The following is a 16,638-nucleotide window of genomic DNA, read 5'->3' as shown; positions in this document are numbered from 1 at the left end:
ATGCTGTGTTTCATTTTGTTCCTGATCACCAGGAGTGCTTGCTTTGGTCTATGACTATAAATAAATAAGCCTGACACCTATCTTCTCTTCTTGGACCTTCTACAGTCTTCTCACTGTGTCACTGATGAAGAACTAGTCTTTGGGAGCTTTGCTACTTTCTGTTGCCACTATTTTCTCAGCTTCTACTTCTGTACAACGTACAATTTCTGTAAAACGTTAGTTCTTCTCACTACTGCTGTCTCCTCAGTGAACTCCTCAGAACAGGGGACTCATTCAAACTTCAGTAACTTGTAGGAGATTCAAATATGTGTTGTGCTGCACCACCATTCAATAAACCATGGTTTATGGCTTAGTATGTCCTGCAGAACAGTTAAATAAACCAGCATACATCTAGTCACTGTTTTTAGTAGACATTCTTTCAATTCTATTAGATGCAACTAAAATGGCCAAAGTACCAAGAAATGGATGTATTTGCATTTATCAGGAGCAAAGGCATCCATAGGAGAAGGGGACATATTCCTCAGTCCAAGGAAAAGCCACTTCCTGCCTCAGGCAAACCAGACCTCACTCCTATCCCAACAGGGGCTGAACCGGGATCAGTTGCTGACTTTAGCTGTCAAGGTAGCTTGCCTCGTAGATGCAACCCTCCCCTCTGACTGCCATGAGTAGCATCTCAAGTCAGGCCCTTCTTATCACTTCACTGTGGCATTCTTCCATGGCTCTCCTATGTTGTCCTAGCATGCAGTGCCCCACGGACCAAGAAGCTTCTGCCTAGACCACCCATAGAAGCAGTGGTGGATCCAAGGCCACCAGCTCAGTGAATAGCCATAAAGAACTGGGGAGAATGTGGCACTGCCCATTTGCCAGTCAGTGGGTAGCAGTAGTGGTGCCACCTTTTGCCAGGCAACCTATGGTGAAAGATCAAGCTCACATAGTGGATGGCTGCATCCAGCAAAACAAACTGCACCCATTCTCCATATGTGGACACAATATGATTTAACTAAATTACCAGTCAAATCAATCCCCAATTCACCCCAATAATATCAGGCACAGAGGTAATATCTCCTTCGACTCTTCCCCATCACAAATCATTAATGTTGTAACAGATACTAGCGGCCTTGGGAAGTTTACTTTTCTTTGGGTGATGAATATTGATATTCTAGGGGGTGGGGGGGACTTAATTTCCTGTAATTAGTAGTGAAGGAGAGAAATTATTGGCTTTCTGAAAATGAAACTGGTGAAGGGATGTCTTGGGGACTTGCAAGCATTGTTCATGCTTGCTAGTCCCCAAGACATCATTTTACTAGATTCATGCTTGCTTGGCTGAAATGTTAACAGAGCTGTCATGTTAACACAGACTCTGTTAAGAAGATCAAGTCTCATTGTAGAAGTCCAGGAAAAAATAGCTGAGCAATAATGTTCTTTTTCTTGTAAAAATCACAGAATGTACCAGACAGTGATATAAGCTGGTAGAATGGTCCATAAAAGCAAAACGCTCTTCTCAAGTTGCCTCCAAAACAAAGTCCATTAACTTCAGTAACATTTATAATTCAGGAGAATTCAAATAGGATCACATGCCCTCATTCAAATAAGAGATTGGAGGAGTAACTCAGTGAGGTATATTAAATACAATAAATTGAATGCAGTTTGATCTGGCTGATGAGGGTGGTCCCCACTTCAAGGTGAGATTTAAAGGTGTCATCATTCTACTTGAATTTGTGGCTCAAGATTTGAAGGCAACAAGATTAAAGTCAAACTGATTTAAACTTCTATTCAATAAAAAAAAATCTACTACAGGTTGTAACAGGGAAGCAACAAAGCACCTGCAACTAGTTCATTTGGGGACAGAATGGGATGAAAATAGCAGAGATGGGATGCCTTTCAGAGGACATTAAGTTTACACCGGATGCTTTCAAAGGTTCACAGCAATAATTTTTAAAAATATTCCCAATGTACCTCTTTTAAGACAGAGACAACAGGGTTGAGGAAAGGACTGAATAGGGTCCAAATTCTCCAACAAAAGCTGATAGAGAAATTGTGCTGAATAATGCTGGAATGCAGAAAGTGTCCTACTCCAACATAATTTTTGTTGTTGTTATTTTTAAAAAAAACTGTTTAAAAAATAAGCTGTTCCACAGGGCAGGCATAATGCCATAGAAGACATGTTTCTTGGGTTCCACCAGATGATGCTGAATTGGGCGGCTTACAAATTCAAATAAATATATATAACGTGCTGATTAAATGATGGGACCCAGAGCATGCCCACTCTGTCAGATCATATTGGACAGGCAGAAGTAATCAGAGACAAGCAAATAACTAGGTCCTGTGCCATAAATGACTTTGTATGTCACAACCAGCACATTGAATTATAGCCAGTACACTGATGACTAGTATAGTTCGCAGAGTAGCTGTGTTACATGGGCACATCAAGATGCACCACTGTTACTTGTATTGCCATGTTCTGGACAGCTGTAGCTTCTGAGTGGTCTCCAAGTACAGCCCCATGTAGAACACATTGCAATAATCCAGATGATTGGTAACTAAGGCATTAACTTTGCCCTGCTTCACTTTCCACTGAAGCTATTCACTTGATGTTCCTTTAGAAACAAAACAAATATCCAAACAAATAATTTAACTCTTAATTCATTGACTATACCTGAAAAGAAAGGTAAATCTCTGGTTTACAGTACATTTTTTCAATTTTTTCCCTTACAGATGAGAAAGTAAAATGTTAATTCCATCCTCTGTACATCAGTCTAGCCTTGTGATCAGCAAAGTTTTTCAGAAATGACAATATAATTAACACTCCAAATGACATTGGCTCACTGCACCTCTGATCAGAATATGTATTTCAAACATTATTGCATGAACAGTATCCTCAAATCATCCAAGTGGAAGTTAGCCACTGTGATGTAGGAATTAATTTTTCAGTAATACAATCGCAAGAACCTTCATGCAAATCCACCACCAAGTGAGCCAATCAGGATTATGAATCAAGTGGAAAACATAAATACAGTAGTTAATTCATCATTTCACTTGCAAATGAACAAGATGCGTCTCAGAATTCCATGTCTCTTGCATTGCCTAGCTCATGTCAGTTGAAGAAACCAAACTTCCATCTAACAAGCTTTTAGGAATATATCTGCTAACTATTTAGAAGTAATTACAGGGTTAAGACAGCTAACAGAGGGTTAACTCTGTTAGAGCGACAGAGACCAACTTCAGTTTTCTTCCACAGCTGTCACCTTGCATGTAAAAATGAGACCTGATTTGTTTTTGCAAATTATAAATGATAAATTCTGCCTTTATAACTATGAATCAGAGTTGCATTTATTTTAAATCCAGCCATAGAGACAGAAAATGAGCAAATTTGTTAATAATATAAACTCTCCACAGAAAGAGCAGAGAATACTTCTGAAATCTGTTGTAAACCATTCTAGTATAGATGTGATGGCAGAGATAACAGAGGTTTCCCCCTTAATTAAAAAAACCCAACAACCCTCTAGAACAGGCATGGGGACCTATGGTGCTTCAAGTATTTCTAAACTGTACCTCCAAGCCCCACAGCCAGAACAGGCAACAGTGAGTAATTCTGGGAGTCATAGTTGAACAACATCAGGAGGGTAGAAGGATCCCCATCTATAAAAGACTCCATCCAGGTCAGGACGGTTGTATCAATCATTTACAACACCAACAAATAAACAATTCATTTGACTATTAGCAGATCCTAATAAGGATTGGGGCAAAATTCATTCCTATTCCAACATTCCAAAATGCTGTTGATTTCAACATGGAATTTTAACAGGTTCATAACGTCTACTCAGAAATAAGTCCTTCTCCCTTCAGCCAGGCTAACTCCCAGGTATGTATACTTCTGCTGAGAGATCTTAAAAGCATTGATAGGCAGTTGGATCAAAGTAAGCATGTTTAAGATTGTTCTATTAAACAGTTTTAACTTTGGCTCCATGAACGTATTTTAGATTTACTATATCTGTGCTGCAAAACTCTGGGTGACCATTAGATGACAGCAAAGAGGCAGAGTGGTTTTCTGGATTTTTGCAGACTAGATATGATGGGCGTGCCTTATTTTGAAGTACATGGCCCTCAACTACCAATTCTATTCTAACAACCACCTGATGAGTTAAGTAGAACAAGACCAGCTGACCCAAAGTCACTCTGTGAGATTTATAGTTGTGTGTGGATTTTTCACTTAGGATTTACTAACATGTCTCTGATACTACTCTGCAAATAATATTTTTTAAACAAACAAAAAAATCTTAGTTTTTAGCATTAGGATTTGATCCTACCAGTCTCCGTGACATGTGTGTTTGCTTTTGCACAAAGATTCCTATCCATCCCTGTCGAAAACCATTCAATCCCTCTTTTTAAAATGTCCAGGAAATCTTGCTACCCAGGGTCATGGAGATTTATATAAGATGAACAAGAGCATTTTAAGTATTTTGTTCTGGTAGTGGAGTGAGATGGGAATGGAGGTATTAGGTACCCATGACTGAGAATTTTCTTTCAGTGATGGTGACAGCAATATTAATAGAGGCTGTGTGATGAAGGGGAGGATTAACCTCATCCCTATCGCCCCAGTTCATTTCCCAGTCTTCTACTTATTTAAGAGTATGCCTGATTTAGCCCCAATTCTTACCACAAAGTTATAGATTTTAGTTTGTTATCCATAAGTTGTAACTGTTTCCTGTAGGTATGTCAAAATCAAAATGACATTCCTACATCCACCCACATGCCTTCATCAAAGAGCAATACAAAATGGGCAAAGTAGAGATGGAAGTTTTTGGTGTGTGTGTGGGTGTGTGTGTATTTTTTTTTTTTAAAAAAAACCTCTTTGGTGGATGGATTCTTGCCCATACTTCCTCATTCATCCTGGGATTAATAGATAACACCAACAGTAAACGATCTGAATGCAGGAGAGCTCTTTTAATTAAATCATGAAAGGATTATATATTTCAATCTCTCTTACTGAGCAAAAGAAGAGACTTTTCTAAACTGTGTTTAGAGTGCACTAAAAGCCACAATACTATCTAAAATCTTGTCTGGTAAAGTACTGGCAGTTAACATGTCAAAACCATACATGGATTAGTAGCCCTTTAATTCAGTACCTTGAAATAAACCCACAGAACATTTAATTCTATCAGTCACAAAGTACAGAGTGCCTTTCTACTTTTATTCAGTAATCTATATTGCAAGAGCAAGCCAGAAGTTGGATGACAGAACTGTGCTGACCATTCCTGTTGTTTTAAAAGGAAAAAATAATAGCTCTCATCACACACAAGAGGTGGAGATACATATAAACCTACCAAATGACTGGTCTAAATTTCCATCTCATTTGGGGAAATGTAGTTACTTGGGGAACAAGGCCCTCCTCTCTTTTTCTCTGTCTATTGAACCAGACTGTATATTCTCCCAACAAACACAGGACACTATGCCTAATTTGTGCGGGGCATGTCCCCCTACAATCACACTCTGCAGTAGCTACAGGCAATCTTTTCGGGGCTTTGCCTGTAGGTCTTATCAAAATGTGGGGAGAGCAGGACAGGCCCAGACACAGGACCTCTTCCTCCACCACCTTCCTTCTGGCTAGCTGCAGTTCTACCATCTTAGCAATTGGGAGGAATCATCTGAAAGGGAAATACTTTATATTTTGGGGTGAACATGCACAAAATCTTCCATACAACTGGAAGAACTGTACTATCAGATGTTCCACCTCTGCGGAAAATTATGTGAGGTGTAATTGACTTTTCTGCAGGGGGGGAATCTTCAGATCCTTTTGCCATCAAGGCTGTCCTGAATAATTATCTTATTTTTATGTCCAGCTGTAATCCCCACTGTCACTATCTAAAGGCAGGCACTTAATGCCAGTAAATAGCAATTGTGAGAGCAGAACTGAAGGACTTACTCTGGATTGGGAGGGGGAATTGTGGTCAGAGAGGTACTGGGCAAGAAGCCTACATCAACCAGAAGGTATCCAACAAGATCTGGTAAGCAAGACCAGAATTCTGGACTGTAGAATTCCCTCAGCATCTCCTAGAAAAGTTCTACAATCACTTTGACAAATACAGAGAATTTTGGAATTCCTGAAGAAAGAATAATTAAAAGTAGTAAATTTAGAATGCTGTCTGCTGTATTTATAGTGAGTCCCATTTCCTGAATCTTACATTTTCAGAAACCTACGCTTCCTCAATTATGGAGAGCTACTGATCATATTCTTTGGCATGTGCTTATGAACTCTGCTTCACAGATATAGCAATTGCACCCTGCCAAAAATCACCTTATCAGAAGACACAGTTCTGATGCTTCAGCTATGTTAATCACATCATGTTTTACATCATATGTAAAAACAGCTACTCAGGGTAGTTAGCCAAAAGTAAAAAAACAAAATGGGAATTTATAGATTTATTTCTCCATGGCCATTTCTTCACTGGTTGGTTCTTGAGCAAACAGCATGGTTGAAAACTCCTAGTTACAGACTTCAGCATCTCAAAAATAAAACTGAATTGGCTTTAAATAGAAGTGGGAGGGTTGGGTGATGGCTTAAATTTGTCACCAATGTGGAAATAGGTAGACTATATCAAAATAGGACAGTACACTCAGAAGAAATAAATGGTTAATAAAGGATACATGTAGGGATACAAAAAAATCCAACTGGAAATAAAGTATCATAGACACAGAGATACCTTCTTATATGCATCCAACAAGGAACATTTCTTGGCAAATGTTCTAGAAGGCTGGAAAACAAAAACAACAAAAATCTACTATGGGTCTTTTAGAAGTTCATATATACTTTCTTTGGGAAAAATTGAGATCCATGGTTTTAAGTGGCACCGAGCCTTTTGTTTTACAATACTTAAATCTGTTTTGTTTTTTCATAGCTCTGTTTGGGATAGTAATCAGTAGAAAATGCAGATCATCTGGCCTCTGAATCAATCATCTACCTTGCACAGTGAATATGAATAAAGATTGACTGCTTTCAGTGTTCTGGAAAAGAAAATCCATGCATTTTATTGAATCACAGGGCAAAATAATGAAGGAGGGGTCAAGAATAAGGCAGCATTTTCTGCTTCTTTGATTATTTTATTTAGGTTAAATAATTTCCATATAACAGCCAGAATGAACTTCTAAGCTCATGCTTGTTTACTTGTGTTCTGAGTGGTGTTAACTGAATTACAATAGATGTCTGTGGGCACTAAACATAGCAGTCAAAGAAACTTGGATTCCAGCTTTCTCTCAATCTGGTATCCTGCAGATGAGCTACACTGCAACCCCTTTAATTTCCCAGCCAGTATGTGAGCACTTGTACAAGAAAACTTCTAAGTAAAGTTTAAAAAATACAGTAGGAAGTGCATCCGGTCCCGGTCTCCTTTAACTATTGGTTTTCTTGATTTTTTTTCTCAATGTTTTTACTGTTTATATTATTGCTTGCCAGCCTAGATTAAAAAAAAGAAAAAAGAAAACCCACCAGTTTAAATAATATATGCTGTAATAATAAATAATAAATATGTTAGACACCACAGTGATATAACCACTAGCTTCTAAAAGCCACACAATTAAAATTAAAACAGAACAAAACAACACCTCAACACCATCTAGTTTTCAAAATCAATCAAAATAGTTTTAAGGATAATGCACAGCCAAAATCTGAAGATGAACTTCAAACAAATTTCAAAACGAAGATTGACAATTTGACATTTTCAACATATATCTGGGCAATCATAGATATTGATATCATTGATTGATTATTCTTGAACAGTTTCTGCATGCACTACTAGTGTTTTGCATATTGTAAACTACAATAGGCAAGGGAGGGGAAGTGCTTTCAGACTTGTAAGATTGAAGTTGAGGTAGTCCAGACAGGACCAAAACCATGAATATTAATACTATCTTTATTGTAAGGTTACAGTAACAGAACCTTGCAAATCTGAAAGTGCTTCCCCACTCCCCTGCCTTTACTTTCCAGAGAACAAGGGAGGGTCCCTTCTGAGATGCTTCTCTACCTCCTTTGGACTCAGATTTCTTTTATCAGACCGTTGTCTAAGCTGCAGCTCTTCCTCCTGTCTTCCAAGGTCATTCTCACAGCCGATTACATCTAGATGGCCAATATATTAATAATAACCAGGTGCTGGGTCCAGGATGTTGTACTGAGGGAGATAGATTAGTCCAGCACAGATGTGAACAAAGTAAGCATTGAGCTCCTAACTATGGCATACATGGGTAAGCTGGTGTCTGGCCCCTGCATGTTGCCAGCAAGTCCAGAGGATGGAAAACACAAATTCCAACACACTTTGCCAGACCTTTATGTACTAGCAGTTTCTTGAATAAGCCGAGAACTAACTCTGAGAGGACATTTAAACACCAAACACCAAATAAATGAACAGATGTCTAGTTTTATACCCACCCCCCAAATAGAGTAGGTTGCAGAGTAGATTCCATAAAGCAGCCAGGTCAGCTCATCAGCCCACATGACAGCACAGCTCTCTCCATTTGCTGGTTCACATCAGCATAACAGCAGCCATATCAGGCCATTAAAACTCATATGCCACAAGGCCCAACTACAGTTCAAATTCCCTGCCTCAAATCTGATGGTCCTCAGAAGTATGGGAACTAATTCCATTGTTCTTAACCAGAATAAGAATTTGTCTGAATTCTTGGGGAATGCTGGTTTAAATTGTAAACAGAAACATGGCCTTCATAGTCAGAACTTCATGCATACACTTCATTTTGTAGATTAGTTTAATTTTGGGACAGCTGCCAATTGTCCCAATTTTATCTTAAAATTAAAACAAACTAATTATTGTGTAATTGGTTTGTAATGGAAGAGCTGTTGCCAGTCAAAAAATGCTGAGCTAGGTAGACCAATGACCTCATTCACTAAATCTGAGCTTCGTGCGAAGTTGGATAAAAATAAAGTCACTGTAACAGATTAATGAAGAATTGTAAGTAGATGGAATTCCTACTTTGATAGTCTTCTATTATTTATTTGGTAAAGCAAACACTGAATATGTTGAAGATTCATATACATTCATGTAATACTAAATATTTATCCTTCATCCAAGAAAACTGCCCCTCAAATCTCTACTATGTATTCAGTAGATGAAGCGTTTGTTTATTCATTTCATCTTTAGACCACACTACTCTATAACTGAACAGTATTAAGATCCTAATTTAATTGACTTCCAGTGGGCAACATGGCCAACTGAACAGCTGTCCATGAGCTCCGCGGACAGAACTGACAACATGGCATTTTTGGGGGCTTGGGCAGACTTTTACCTGAAGCCCAGAGCATTTTCATGAATAAAGAAAAACCTCAGAACTATCCCATTTGTCCTCAGGAACGGTATCTTATAGCCAGAAAATCGCAAACAGTGATCGTGACAATCCAGTAAGAGCTGCCAGGAGGCTGGGACATCATCATTTCCAAGCCATGCTGTAGCCTTAAAGGGACACTAGGTCAAGCCACCCCATTTCTAAATCACCCTATACATACATACGTACATACATACATAGATGATAGATAGATAGATAGTTTATGTACCCTAAGAGAGTCTTTCTATAGCAAGAAGTGGACTCTCTTGGTGCTTATCGTTATTTCTGGATTAAATTTTAAAAAATCTTATTAAGTTTTAGCTTCTTTTCCAATTTAAATATTAAGCAGAACTGAGAATAAATAATTGCCTCCCTACTATTATTTTTGTATGAATTTGAAGGATTTAATATTTTCCTAAACATGGAATCTGCCATTTTGAATCTTCAGCTTTCTGTTTTCACTTTCCTTCGAAGTTGCTTGTTAGCTTTTAGCACATTTCTCTTGTGTCAATTTCATTCAGAAATTTTTTATTAGCTGATTAACTCCTGTCTTCAGGAGTCAAGTATGTAGGGGGCACCATAATCTACTGCCTGAAACATGGAGGATTTCAAGGAGACTTTTTCAGAGTTCTGTTGTGAGGTTAAGCAGACCTTCAAAGAGATTTTTTCAGATTTCTGTCAAGCTATCCTGCAAGATATTCAGGATATTGGGGAAAATATTATTTCTAAATTGTGTCATCTGCTGAGGATGTTATGGAAGAAGTTGAAGATTTTAACAAAGATAGAGATGTTTCTACTGACAGCGAGATTGAAGTAATGCCAGGCGAAGATTACATTCTGGTGCTGAAGGGGTTAAAGTGACAGTTTAAGTTGTAAATTACAACGGGCGTTATTTTTCTGAGGGAATGTTATGGGAAAGAAGAGGCTCTGTTCTGTGGGAGGTCTTTTGCTGAGAAATCTGTCTCTCTAAGGGGAGCAGTTGGGTGATTTTATTATGAAAAATGCTTTGTGTATAATATGGAGATATGTAAATGTTCTGGTATATTTTGAAGCGGGGTAAAGATTTAAGAATGTTTATTGGGATTGATATTGAGGCTTTTATGTTTTCATTTTTCTTTAATGATTTGGATTAAGATTTATTGGATTAGTTTTAAGGTTTGTTTGATTTTTAAGATTTATAAGGTATAATAATAGTTTGGTTTCAAGTTTAATAGGGTTAAGTTTATTGTAGTATTATTAATTATAAAAGTAGACAATTTATATGTTCTTATAATCTGATTTTTATTATAATGGACAGAAATATATAGACTAGTGTTAGGAAGGAAATAATTAAATAAATGTCGTTTTTGTGGGGGGAGGGAAGTTGATTTAGAGGTTTATATATTTCTTTTTTTAAAATATAAGGGGAAGGAGCAATTGTATTTAGTAATTTTTACAATGTGCTAATGGTATGATTTATAGAAATAATGTGGTCTTGGTTTTATATAGAGTAAGGGATTAATTATGGAAATTGTTGTATATTCTTGTTGTTGAAAGTTGGAAGTCATTTCTTTATATAATCTCCAGAATTCTTTTTCTTGTGTTTCACACTTTTTTAGTTTCCTTTTTTTGTTGTTTTTTAGTTTTTTGTAGTTTTTTTTTCTAAACTTGATAAAATTCTTATTTAAAAAAAAGATCCTAATTTAATTGGTGAACTGCTGGAGCTGGAGTTAAAAAATGGTTAAACATTGAATTGTTGCTCATGTAATATATTACAGTTTTACAAATCTGACTGTACACATTGAAATCTTACTTTCTGACTTTGATTAATTTATATAGTATTATTTTGCATTAACCACCACACCCTTGAAGTTCAAGGGCACTCTTCTTTCCTGAAATATATTTTTTGCATAATGTATTTGTCTTTTATAAATGAGAAAGTATACATTTTTTTTAATATATTGATAAGGATAATCTTCTGTCCAGTAGGATGAATGATTTATCTCAAATGATTTACCTAACATGGTTCCTGGCATATGTACAAGGCTGCAACTAGGGTCTGTGTCACCCAGGGCAAACATGGATTCTGTGCCCATTTTGGCACCCCTGCAGCACTCATTTTGGCGCCCCCCCCCCACCGTGGCGCCTGGGGCACATGCCCCGGTTGCCCCCCCCTGGTTGCAGCCCTGCATATGTATAACATTTGACATTACAAAGAGGATTTCTACTATTTGTGTCATAATAGAATCAAATCATTTCACATTAAAAGAAATCAACGTTCTTGGTGTCAGTTGTCATCACACTGGGAAAAATACAAGTAGTGGGAAAGACCAGATTGCACAAGAGCATTTAACACACTCACCAGGGCTTGTTTTCTAATGAAACCATTAAGTTAAATTCAGCAGGAGTCTTTGTTAGTGGGTGTGCTCCTGAGCATATGCAGACTGCTAAAAGAATACTGAGAAATAGCAGAAGATCCCACTGAAAAGGAAAATACTCCTAAAATAACTGTCCTGGATGAAGAGCAAGGGCTCAGCTCAGCTTTCAATGAATGCTAACTGACATTCATTACAGTGGAAATGAAAGTTAGATTGAGTAAATGCAATGGATAGGAAAGCTTCAAGGGAGGGGAGAGAGAGAAAGTTCCCCCTTTTTCCCCTTAAACACAGGGACTCATTTAATTAACAATAGGCTAAGTATGTGACACAGGGACAGTGTGTGAAGACCTTCCCTCATCTATCTCTTGCCATTTGCCCTAGTAATAAAAAAAGATCATTCATTCATTCATTCATTCATTCATTCATTCATTCATTCATTCATTCTAATAGATTTATATAGCTGCCCATCTTGCAATAGTAACTCCAGGCAGCTAACCTAGCATTAAAAACTCACAATACAAATTAATAATAATTTTAGAAAAACACATAAATGGCACTCAGCGTGAACACCGATCCTCATTAAACTACACATTATCTCCTGGGCTCAACTAATCTCCCAACCACCATGTGTGGGGAAACCTCCATATTTTTAAGGCTTTCCAAAATGCCAGCAGTGTTGGAGCGAACCAAATCTCTTGGTGCCAAAGAGGTGATGTAGGCTTGATCAGAAACTGATCCCACAAAAACCCTGAGGAGCACTGAAGACTTTTTTTAAACACTGGAAATGCAAAACAAGGGCAGAAAAACAACTTAGAAGAATCCCAACAGTGTCAGGGTCGATGCAGAGTCAAGGTGAATAAGATTGCAGTGGTAATGCAGAGCAAGGCAGAAAAAGGGGATAAAGAGGGATATGCAACAGATCCAGATTAGGTCCGTGGGCCAAATATTTCCAGTCCTGTCCTAAACTCTGCAACGGATTGTTGCTTCAGTGAGAAGATGCTATTTCCATTCAGTCTGGGCTTGCTCAAAGCTGTTTTCATACTCAAAGGGAATATCTCCTGCCATGGTTGATAGACCAGCTATAGCTCAATGACACTAAGTTTTATCTAATTAAATGACATTCCAATTAGCTGATGTGTTTGCAGACATCCTTAATTTAGTAAATGCCAAGGAGAAATCTAAAAATACTGGGATATTTCTAACAAGAGGCCTCCACTAAAAGTGCTATAATTGATAGTTTTGCTGTTTTCTCTGATGGCTCGCGTAAGCTTTTCAAAGCTAAATTCCATAATCACATTCATCCTTGGAAATTAGTTTTGCGAAACCACACATTTAGCTCTTGCTGAGAAATCCCATTTTAGTCATTTTAAACGTAATTTATAATGCATAAACTAAATTAGCTTTTGTCGCTAAGCTAGCACATTTCCCCCCTTTAATTTTTATCTCTTAATATATTTTTGACCTTGAAAACGGTAATGTCTGTTGGATATTGAAGCTTTGGAACAAAGGAAATCATTTCCATTCCATCACTATGGTTACACTTTCTTCTATCTCCAGCACTGAGCCACTCAGAAAGTGTTGAATCTAGATTCCTCAGGAGGGCAAAGGAAACTTCACATAATATCATTTAGTTCTGATTAAATAGAAACAAACACACATGGTGGAACTTGGAATATAGCAAATTACCACTATATGGTTTACACTGCATACGAGAGGCGATTGACAGCCGAGGCCTCTCTCCGACAAATTGCCATCCCTTCTGAATTGCATTTTTCCAGCCACCAGGTTGTGGGCACCAGCTTGAGTCATAGAATGCTACCAAGCTGGTGTGTCGTTAGGGGAGGAGAGCTCAAAGCATTGTTTAATTCTCTTTCACATGGTGAAAATAGAGCCTTGATAAAATCAAGAAACATGGCTTCTCTTCAAGAACTAGGAGGTTTATTTACACAGAACAATGGGAGGCACCTACAAATACCAAATATATATATATATATATATATATATATATATATATATATATATATATATATATATATATATATATTTTTTTTTACTCAATAAAGAGAGATAAAGACCCAGCCATTCTAGCAGACATGAAAAGCACACACTGTTTTCCGATAGAAGACACATCTTTTCAGAAATGGTACAATGTTGATTCGGGTTCTTTTATTGCGGCGTCCGTCTGTTGCAACCCATATTCTTCCAATCAGTTCTATCAGTTCTTCAAGTCCATGCATTATATCTGAAGGAAATATGAAATGATTACATCTCTCTCTCTAAAACCGATCCTCCATGCTGTTCTCCCCCTGCCTTGAAGAAATCATATCCTGTTGTTTAAGAGGTATCAAATATTTATGCAGGCTTACATAGAAGAAACATTTTGTTTCTCACTCACCCTTTTTAAGGTCATTGGAATCATGGAGTGAAATTATTTCTAAGCATTGAGAAATGTTCAGGCAATCTGGATATGAAGATTTGTTCAAAAGAAGGTGAACAAAACATAAAAACAGAGAAAATAGAAACAGTCTGGCTTCACACATAACACCAACCCATAGTTTGCTGTAATGGTCCTTTTTTGAGAAGTGCCTAGTTTGCCACTTACCATGGTAAGCCACAAACCACGTTTTACCAATCAGAAGAGCATGATTTACACAGCACACTAAGTCAAAACTAAATAAATTGTGATATTGCCAATAGCCAAATTACATTGGGAACAAGCAGGAGAAGTGGAATCCCCTTCTTAGTATGGATGAACAAATCTATCTGGCTTTTTTCTACATGCAGCTTTTAAAATTTTTCCCCATTCATAAAGAATGTTTGGCACTTAGTGTAAGCCAAAAACATGACCCAAACAAAGATCACATTCACCTGAACCAGTGAAATTCAACACGTATTGCTAAATGTAGCTATCGATTAATAGCTATAGTAGCATTACAACTAAAGCTCAGTCCCTTTTGTACAAACATACAGTGCATATACAGAGAGGACAGGGCTTTGAATGCAAAACTGTGCCCACCATCTTGGAAGCTGTAATACTGCCCCACCCCGGTGGCAACAACACCCAGCTGAACAGCTAGGGATTTGAACTCCAAAGTGTTAAGAGCTCGTTCTTCAAAGCTCCCTGGCTGCCTTAACAAAATTTCATTTCCTTCAGAATTTTAAATCTCAAGCACTTTTAATTATTTCCAAATCTACAATTTTTCCATGTTCTTATTTTTTAAAAAATGAACCACCCAACTCTAATTCTCTGTACTCATGGGCTTCCAAAAGCACTCATTAGAAATAATGCTTGAGTAAATGGGCCATGATCCAATTCAAAGTTGGATCAGCTCATGATCAAGAGAATGAACTTTCCCTGATAAAGTATGTCACAATATTGGGGTGCTGCCCCCAGGCTAAATAACATCCTGCTACTTGGTCTAAACAAGCCCAATTTAGAATTTCAGAGAAGGCAAACATGATCTATCAAACATTAAAATTGTTTCTAGATTCTTAATTTTAATATAGGTCATTATTTAAGAATAGCATGGGCAAATTGATTAAGAAGTAATTTTCCTCTCTGATTTGGAGATAAATGGACTCAGGAACTCTTGATGAGGAATAATATGAATCAGGCTGAAAACATATTATAGTTAAATTTGTAGACCAATTCACACTTCATTTTTTGCATTTTGATGCAAAAAGTTATCACTTCATCAAAAGGAAATGTGCTGCAGCAATATGTTTTTGATTGGTGATTAATGTTAATTGAATTTTATTCTTTAGGGTTCTTTGATTGTAACTAATAATTATAAAAATTGTGAATAGTATAGAGACTTTTGAAATGCCCCAGCTGTTAAGCTGAAAACAAAGAACACTCATCTCAAAACACCAGAAAAAACATTGGTAGCTACTTTAACACTTATAATAGGCAAAACATTCCTCTTGTATATGTACCTATGCAAGAACAATCTGCACACCTGGTCTGGTTTGACATGGCTTCAGATATATTAGGACTCAACTCCCAGATAGCACAACCATTGGAATTGTAGTCCTAACACATCTGGAGGGCACCCAGTTAAGCAAAGACTGATGTATACTATCTATTATGTATTACACATTGAACAGAGTTACTGATGTATTAAAAAGCAAGCATGCAGAGAGTCCTGGAGGGACCTAAGAATGTATCAGGCATAATAGTAGTGATCAGAACTGGCCTTCACAGGAGTTCCAGGTGAGGAATGGCTAGCTAGCACATCTCCAAACAAATGGAGACAAGGTCACAGCCACAAATGGACCAGAGAGTAGACCAGACTTACAGAACCTCTCTGGATAAGGAGAGGATGGGAGATCACTCATTTGTGCTCCAGATGGCTGCTCCTCATGAAGAAACCATAGGATAGTGGTTTCCCATGGGTTTGAGCACCGGGAGATGAAAGGAAGCCATCACACTCTCAACCTCAGAGAGCTTTTTAAAGAACACTGGGTTTGCTAACCTCACTTTCAAATCACTTTCAGAAATTACCTATTTAACTATCTTAAGGCTAATAGAGAACTTCAAAACAACAAGTTTGCTAAGCCACCTGCTGAGTTTACCTTCAATCCAGAATAAAAGAAAAATTAACTATAAGCTTAAGAATTTAAAGAATTTGAAATAAATGGCAAAAAGCTAAATAAGACTTTAATGCAAGAAAGTTATAAATAAATTATCGGACCAGACAAATTTGGAATATTAGGACTTTTGCTATAAGATTTTAGAAATAGTAATAAACAGCACCTTTGTGGGAACTACATTTTTTAGCCTACCTTAAGTCAACAGAAATTTGAGACTTTTATGATTTCAGAAATTGGACACTAGAGGGGACAAAGATTCCAGGCATAAAAGGAAAAAGGAAAGAGAGAGAGAGGCTTGCCTGTCAGCATGGAGCCAAAATGACAGAAAATGGTATGACATTTGAAATACTCCAGGAGATAT

This window comes from Candoia aspera, chromosome 2, assembly GCF_035149785.1.
Source record: "Candoia aspera isolate rCanAsp1 chromosome 2, rCanAsp1.hap2, whole genome shotgun sequence".
Taxonomy (NCBI): Eukaryota; Metazoa; Chordata; class Lepidosauria; order Squamata; family Boidae; genus Candoia; species Candoia aspera.
Note: the sequence above shows the minus strand (reverse complement) of the source record.